This window comes from Odontesthes bonariensis, chromosome 16 (assembly GCF_027942865.1).
Source record: "Odontesthes bonariensis isolate fOdoBon6 chromosome 16, fOdoBon6.hap1, whole genome shotgun sequence".
NCBI lineage: Eukaryota > Metazoa > Chordata > Actinopteri > Atheriniformes > Atherinopsidae > Odontesthes > Odontesthes bonariensis.
This window is the reverse complement of record NC_134521.1, coordinates 5166325-5173357: the sequence shown is the minus strand read 5'-3', so window position 1 is coordinate 5173357 and position 7033 is coordinate 5166325.

Sequence of the window (7033 nt, the reverse complement as noted above, 5' to 3'; positions counted from 1 at the left end):
ACAGATCAGTGTGTGGATGCAAAACAATTTCCTCCAGCTAAACTCAGACAAAACTGAAATCATTGTCTGTGGCCCACAGAAACAAAGAGAAAGTGTTATCAGTCACCTTGAGACTCTCTCTCTTAAACCTAACTATCAAGTTAGAAATCTCGGGGTAATATTGGACTCAGACCTGAACTTTAACAGCCACATTAAATCTGTAACATCAGCAGCTTTTTACCATTTAAAAAACATTGCCAGAATCAAAGGAATAGTGTCTAAAGCAGACTTAGAGAGACTGATCCATGCGTTTGTCTCCAGCAGGTTAGACTACTGTAACGGCCTGCTCACTGGGCTCTCTAAACGGGCTATAAGACAGCTGCAGTACATCCAGAACGCTGCTGCTCGAGGCCTGACTAGAACCAGGAAATATGACCATATTAGTCCAGTGCTCAGGTCTCTGCACTGGCTTCCTGTCGCTCAGAGAATAGACTTTAAAACAGCTCTGCTTGTGTGCAAGTCTCTTCACGGTCAAGCGCCAAAGTACATCTCTGACATGTTAGAGCCATATGAACCAACTCGGGCTCTGAGAACCTCAGGGAGGGGTCTCCTGCTGGTGCCCAGAGTCAGGACTAAACAAGGTGAGGCTGCGTTTCAGTTTTATGCTCCTAAAATCTGGAACAGTCTTCCAGAAGATGTGAGACAGGCCTCAACTCTGACAATGTTTAAATCCAGGCTGAAAACAGTTCTATTTAGCTGTGCATATGACACCTGAAAGTATTTTATTTGCACTCTTCACTTTTCAATTACTTAATGATTATTTTAATGGGTTTTAAATATTCTTTCTTTTTTTAATTTCTTTCTTTTATTTTTTTATTCCTTTTTAATGGTTTTATTGCCTTCTTGTGATTTTATGTAGCTGTAAAGCACTTTGAATTGCCCTGTGTATGAATTGTGCTCTATAAATAAAATTGCCTTGCCTTTCCTAATTATAATATTTTGAAGTGTTTTTGTTACTACGTTGCAGTTGTGTTCTTTTATTTTTAGGCAGTTAGCTAACAACTAGGCAGTTAGCGCTGTCAAAGACAGCTGTCAAAGTTAGCTGTCAAAGACCTCTGCGGACTAGGTTCGTTTGCTGCTCGTTTATATCCAGGGCTCTAAAGTAACACCCGCCAACCCGCCAAATGCGGGTGAAAGTTATTTTTTTGTATTAAAAAAAACTCACTAGCCGGCTTTGCCGATGATAAATGAGGAACTTTACCATCTATTTCGCGGGACGCGCGAGCGCAGTTTCTATGGGAACGCATCCGCCGAGGCTGCCGTACTAGGGGAGTGGGTCACTCTTGATTTGGAAATACGATAGACGCCGGTGTTCAGTCGATTTCTCCTACTTGTCGAGAATTACTACTTTGTGCATGCGCCGAGCCAATTTTCTAAGTTTCGTTTTCACGCCCATAATGTTTTGCTACCCTGCGTCTGATTATTTTCTCTTTTGGAAGACATGCAAAGTAATAAAACAGTTATCGTATTAACAAGCAGTTATCTTAACATGCACAAATGGGGTGTCATTCACCATTTGATTTTTGTATTTGGGACACTTCTGTCTTTATTTAGGTGACTCTGCTCCATCATTGTGATGAATGCATTGAGAAGGGGGAGCATTATTTGACAGCGTGTTATTGGTACAAATACAGACGCAAACACTAACAAAATGTGGCGATGGTTGGGACAGCCGGCCGTGAAGAGAAAATATATGCCTGCCAAAGGAGGGGAGGAGGATGATATTTTGAATATATTGAATCTGGCATGGTGACAGTTTGCGCACACGCCGGCCACACTTTGTGAGAAAAGGGAAAAATGGAACTGATTTACATGGATCCGAAGACAGTTCAGAGAGCTCGGACGATGTTTAAGCATTTCACAGTATCCATAATTCCATAATTAGTCTCTGCACATAGTTTTGTGTTTAATTTTGTTAACGACTGCCGATCAATCAGAAGAGATTTTGTCTCATTGTTTTTTGTGTTGTTACTTGCAGCAACATTAGTTTGTTTTCTCTTATCATCCCCAGATAAAACTATGCCGAGCAAACAGCGAAGGGAGAAGTGTATTAAAAGAAACTTTGAAGATGCAGCTAAAAACTGCAAAACAATGGACTCATTTTTCAGGAGGTGAGTGGTAAATAATGATTCAAGAGGGAACAAGAAATTGTAGTTTGTTAGTATAAGTAACAGCACACCTAAAATTAAGGTGACAGATTATGACACTCTGCCCCCGATTAAAACTGTCCCCAATTTGAACGGGAGAGAAACAAGCTAAGTATATAAGTTAGGGTAACCAGTTAGTGTTTATTAGTTAATTAGTTCTATAAGATAAGTCACATTACCCTTTCAATTATACATCACATTACGTTTATTAATTTATGTTAAAAGTGTGTGATCAAATGGACATATTAAATTAAAATACTAATTGTTTTTTAGTTACAGTAAGGCAGATCAGTCAGTGGACAGAGAGCCAGAAAAAAAACAACAGAGAGTTGGACATGAAGAAGAGCAGACAAGAGTGGAGAGACAAAGTCCAGTGAACATTGATGAGAGAGGAGGAGATGATGAAGGCCTTGATAATGATAGGGAAACAGAAGTAACAGGAGGAGATTCTGAAGTACCAAGACAACGAGATGGTAGAGGAGAAAGAAATGAGACAGATTTAGAGAAGGCTGGAGGAGACAATGGGCTAGAAACCAGGGAAGAGAGAGGACAAGAAAAGGCAGGAGAAGATGAGAGCAATTACAGGAACAAGGGTGAGGAAAGGAGAGAAAAAGGAGAAGACATGGAGGGACCAGGACAAGGCCATGAACAAGAGGTAGATGCAAACAGCAAGAAGAGAAAAACCACTGCCACCACTGTAGAGTCTTGGGGGTATGACTGGCTGCACTTTGAGAAGGACAAGGAAGGCTATGTTACTAAGTTGTGGTGCTGCATCTGGAGGGAGCACTATAAAAACCGCACTGCACAACACACATATATCCATAACACAGACACATACATAACTGGCAGCACAAATGTTAAAAAATGTACAGCCAAAACACATTATGAGTCAAAAGCTCACATCACAGCATGGCAGCAATCAAATCAGGCTCCAACTACTTCGAAAACAGTTACACAGCTCCAGAAGCTCAACAACAAAACCGAAACAAAGATGTGCAAGTTATTTGACATTGCATACACTGTAGCATATACTGAGCAGCCGTTTAGTCTGTACAAGACTCTTGTGTCAGTGGAGCGCAAGCATGGGGTGGAGCTCGGGTTCACCTACCATAATTCAAAGTCCTGCCGCATATTCATTGAGCACATTGCTGGCAGCATCAGAGACCAACTTCAAGCTCTGAAAAAATGTGAGCCTTTCTACTGCTCCTTACTGTTTGATGGCAGCACAGACAAAGGAACATCAGATAAGGAAGTCATAAGCATAAAGCTTATTGAACACGGCTCCCCGACAATCAGATTACTTGGGTAAGAATAAGATAGACAAATAGTCTACTATATAGATGTAAAAAATATGTTTGTTTTGTTTTTTTTGCTTTACAATTAATTAGAAAAGGGGAGGAAATTTGAGAGAAAGAATGTAATGATTTTACATAGGTTCAGGTGATTGTAATTACATTTTCAGTTATTTAATAGTAAGAAGACCTAATTCTTAATTTCTTTTTTGTGTTCCACATTTTTTAAAGTATTGCAGAGCCAACAGCATGTAATGCAGATGGAATATTTGAGGCCATTATGGAAAAGTGTGCAGACAACAACATTGATCTGAGTGGCTGCTTGACAGCAACAGCAGCTGATGGTGCAGCAGTCAATTTTGGGAAGACAAATGGTGTCCTCACCAAACTACAGGGACATGTGCCGTGGATGCTTAAAGTACATTGCATTGCCCACAGACTAGAGCTATGTCTGAAGGATGCCTTCAAGGGCACATATTTTGAACAGGTAGGAGGAGTAATTCTTCTATAAAATATACAAATAGAATTTGTAATACAATGTCTGATTAATGCCTTAATAATGCCTGTTTAATTTTGTATTTTCTGTTTTTCTTTGAACAAGATTGATGACCTGCTCATGAAGATCTACTCTCTCTACCGTCGTTCTCCCAAAAAATGGAGGGAGTTGAAGGCCATTGGAGAGGAACTGGAGGAGCACGTCATTAAACCAGCTCGCTCCCTGGGGACCAGGTGGATAGATCACAGGAGGAGGGCTGTTTCCTGTCTTGCGACAAAAAACTACAGAAGCATTGTTACCCACATCCAGGAAAGACAGGATGAGGTATCACCAGACAAAGAAAAGATCAGGGCAGTGTTAAGGCAGTTGACCTCACCAAAGTTTATTCTTTATATGGCACTGTATCAGGATCTTCTATCTGACCTGGCTGAACTCTCACTGAATTTCCAAGGAGATCAACTGCCCTTGTCGTGTGTGCGAAGCAGGATCCTGGCTGCACAGGCTGCGCTACGCAAACAAACAGAGAAGCCAGGCCCCTATCTCCGTCCAGTGCTTGAGTCCTTCACAACCACCAGTGAGGAATTTGCATACAATGGAATAAACATCAGAAAGTCCAATGTTACTGCCGAAGCCTTCCTTCTGTCAAGGAAAAACATAATTAACAACATCATTGCGGCCATTGGTGAGAGATTCTCAACTTTCTCCACCGACCCTGTACTCCTGGCTGCTGAAATATTTGATCCAATCAATTTCCCAACAGAACCAAATCTCTTAGAGGAGTTTGGGGAGGAAGAAATCCATCATTTATGCAAACACTTCGAGCCCCTCCTGACCAAAAATGGCTGCAATGTGCCTGAGGTAGACAAGGAATGGTTCAGAGCCAAACACGACATTGTGCGTCACCATAGTAGGGAAACTTTCCTCTCATTATGGTCCAGATTCTTGTTGGAGAAGGGAAGAATGTACCCCAATCTGCTGCACCTCATACAAATAGTCCTAGTTTTTCCTGTCTCTACCTCTCAAGTTGAACGGCAGTTCTCAGTAATGAAGAGAATGCAGGGCGATTGGCGTTTAAGCCTGCACACTTCAACAATTGAAGATCTACTCCTCATCAAATCCCAGGGTTGTGCTCCAGTTGAATATCAAAGTGATTTAGCTGTGACAAGATGGTGGGCAGCTGGCATCAACAAAAGGAGACCCAATATTCATCCCTATGGTCAAAGAAACCCCAAAAGTCCAAATCTCCCTGACTCATCATCTCCATCTTCAAGTGACTCAGAATAAGGACACACCTTGACGTAGGCCCACTACCACAGTCTCACAGTGAGCCAAACATGTCTGTGCTATTAGAATCCTGTGTAGTTTTAATAAAACATTTGTTTAATTGCAATTTGGTGTCCATTGAATGCTTAATAAGTATATATAAAAGTATTGTAAATGCATATACAATCGTAGTCACTTCATATCATTTGTTAAATCATTGTTTTAATTTATGGCCTTGGTGCCCTGGCTTTTGGCCTTTGTGCCCTTAAAAAATTGACAACTCAAAAGGCCAAGTGGCCTTGCCCCTAAAATGACGAAATTCCAGGCCTGCCCTCAACCTTAGGTGGTGGTGGAGTGGCAAATATGTCCCCACCACCAGAAATTGCATTTAAGAAATGCAAAATTTTCTAGAGGAAGGCCCCATACTCTGGACTATTGTATATTCACAAAATGCATACATGTGTCTACATCATATCTACACATATATATATATATATATATGTACTGTAGAACAACTTCTGAGATGCGTGTCGCGAACCGACCCGCTGAAATCTCACTCCAAGGTTTTTGGAAAAGTTGGCAACCCTGTACTAACACACACACACACACACACACACACACACACACACACACACACACACACACGCACACACACACACACACCATGGCCCAATCCCAATTCTATTTTCTACCCCTTCGCCTACCCCTCGCCCCTACCCCTCGCCCCTTCAAACGTAGGGGTAGGCGAAGGGCTAAGAATGTCACCCCTTCGAATTGGGACAGCACTTCACACTCACGAACGTAATAAGTTCGCGCCGTCAGTTGTTACGTAACCAAAAGCGACAGCTTTAGCCAGAAGTAAACAAACATGACCGGTGCTGTGGTGTTCGCGCCGTCCTGGGCTATTCGGATATTTTTAGAAATATCTGCGTCGAATCGACGGAGTGCCATCAGGCGAAGGCGTCTTCGACATCTGGGAGCATTGCTGGATCTTGTTACGGTATGTACAATAAGAAATTAATGCAAATAACGCTTGTGAGTGAGCAGCTGGTAGCTTCCAGAGCCGGCGTGTGAAAATGATTGTGTGTGTGTGTGTGTGTTTGAAAGTGCTTCTAACTGTACATTTGTGATATCGTGTAATATAGAAACAATTTGCTTGTCTCGTTGGATTTGCTGATTTATTGACTGGAGTAGTATCCTACCCTTGCTAACCTAGCTGAAAGCATAAGCTAACGTTTAGCCTTTGTTACTCGCCTCGTTCCGTTTGGAATAAACAATGCGTTTTTGAAGCGGTTTTCTTTGTACCAGGTTCAGATTTGATGACTTAAATAAATGCACTGCATTGTGTGTGCTATCAATGTGTTGGTTTGGGAGGATGAAAGCCTGATCTTTCCATGTTTTTCTTTCCAGCAGACGGGTCATCCTACAAATTATTGCCCATTGGACCACAACATGTACCCCAATTTTTTTTGTTATCCCTTGTATAATAAATCTCTTCATACCAATATCCGTTCCAGTCGTTCATATGATGTTGATGTGATAATCATGCTCACAAACCTTTTGTCCTTAATTTATTTTATTAGGCTCACATTACAGACTGGTAAGGCAGCTTATTTTCAGAAATAACAGCTTAAAGTGTCTGCTGTAAAGTGTGTGGTGCAAATATGGACAATAAACAGTATGAATATAAACAGTATGAATATAAACGGGCAACAGTGCAATCATCAAGAACGAGATGACCGGAGCAGGAACAGCGGAGGGCGCATCGGAGGTGCTGGGCTCAGTGATGTTCTGGG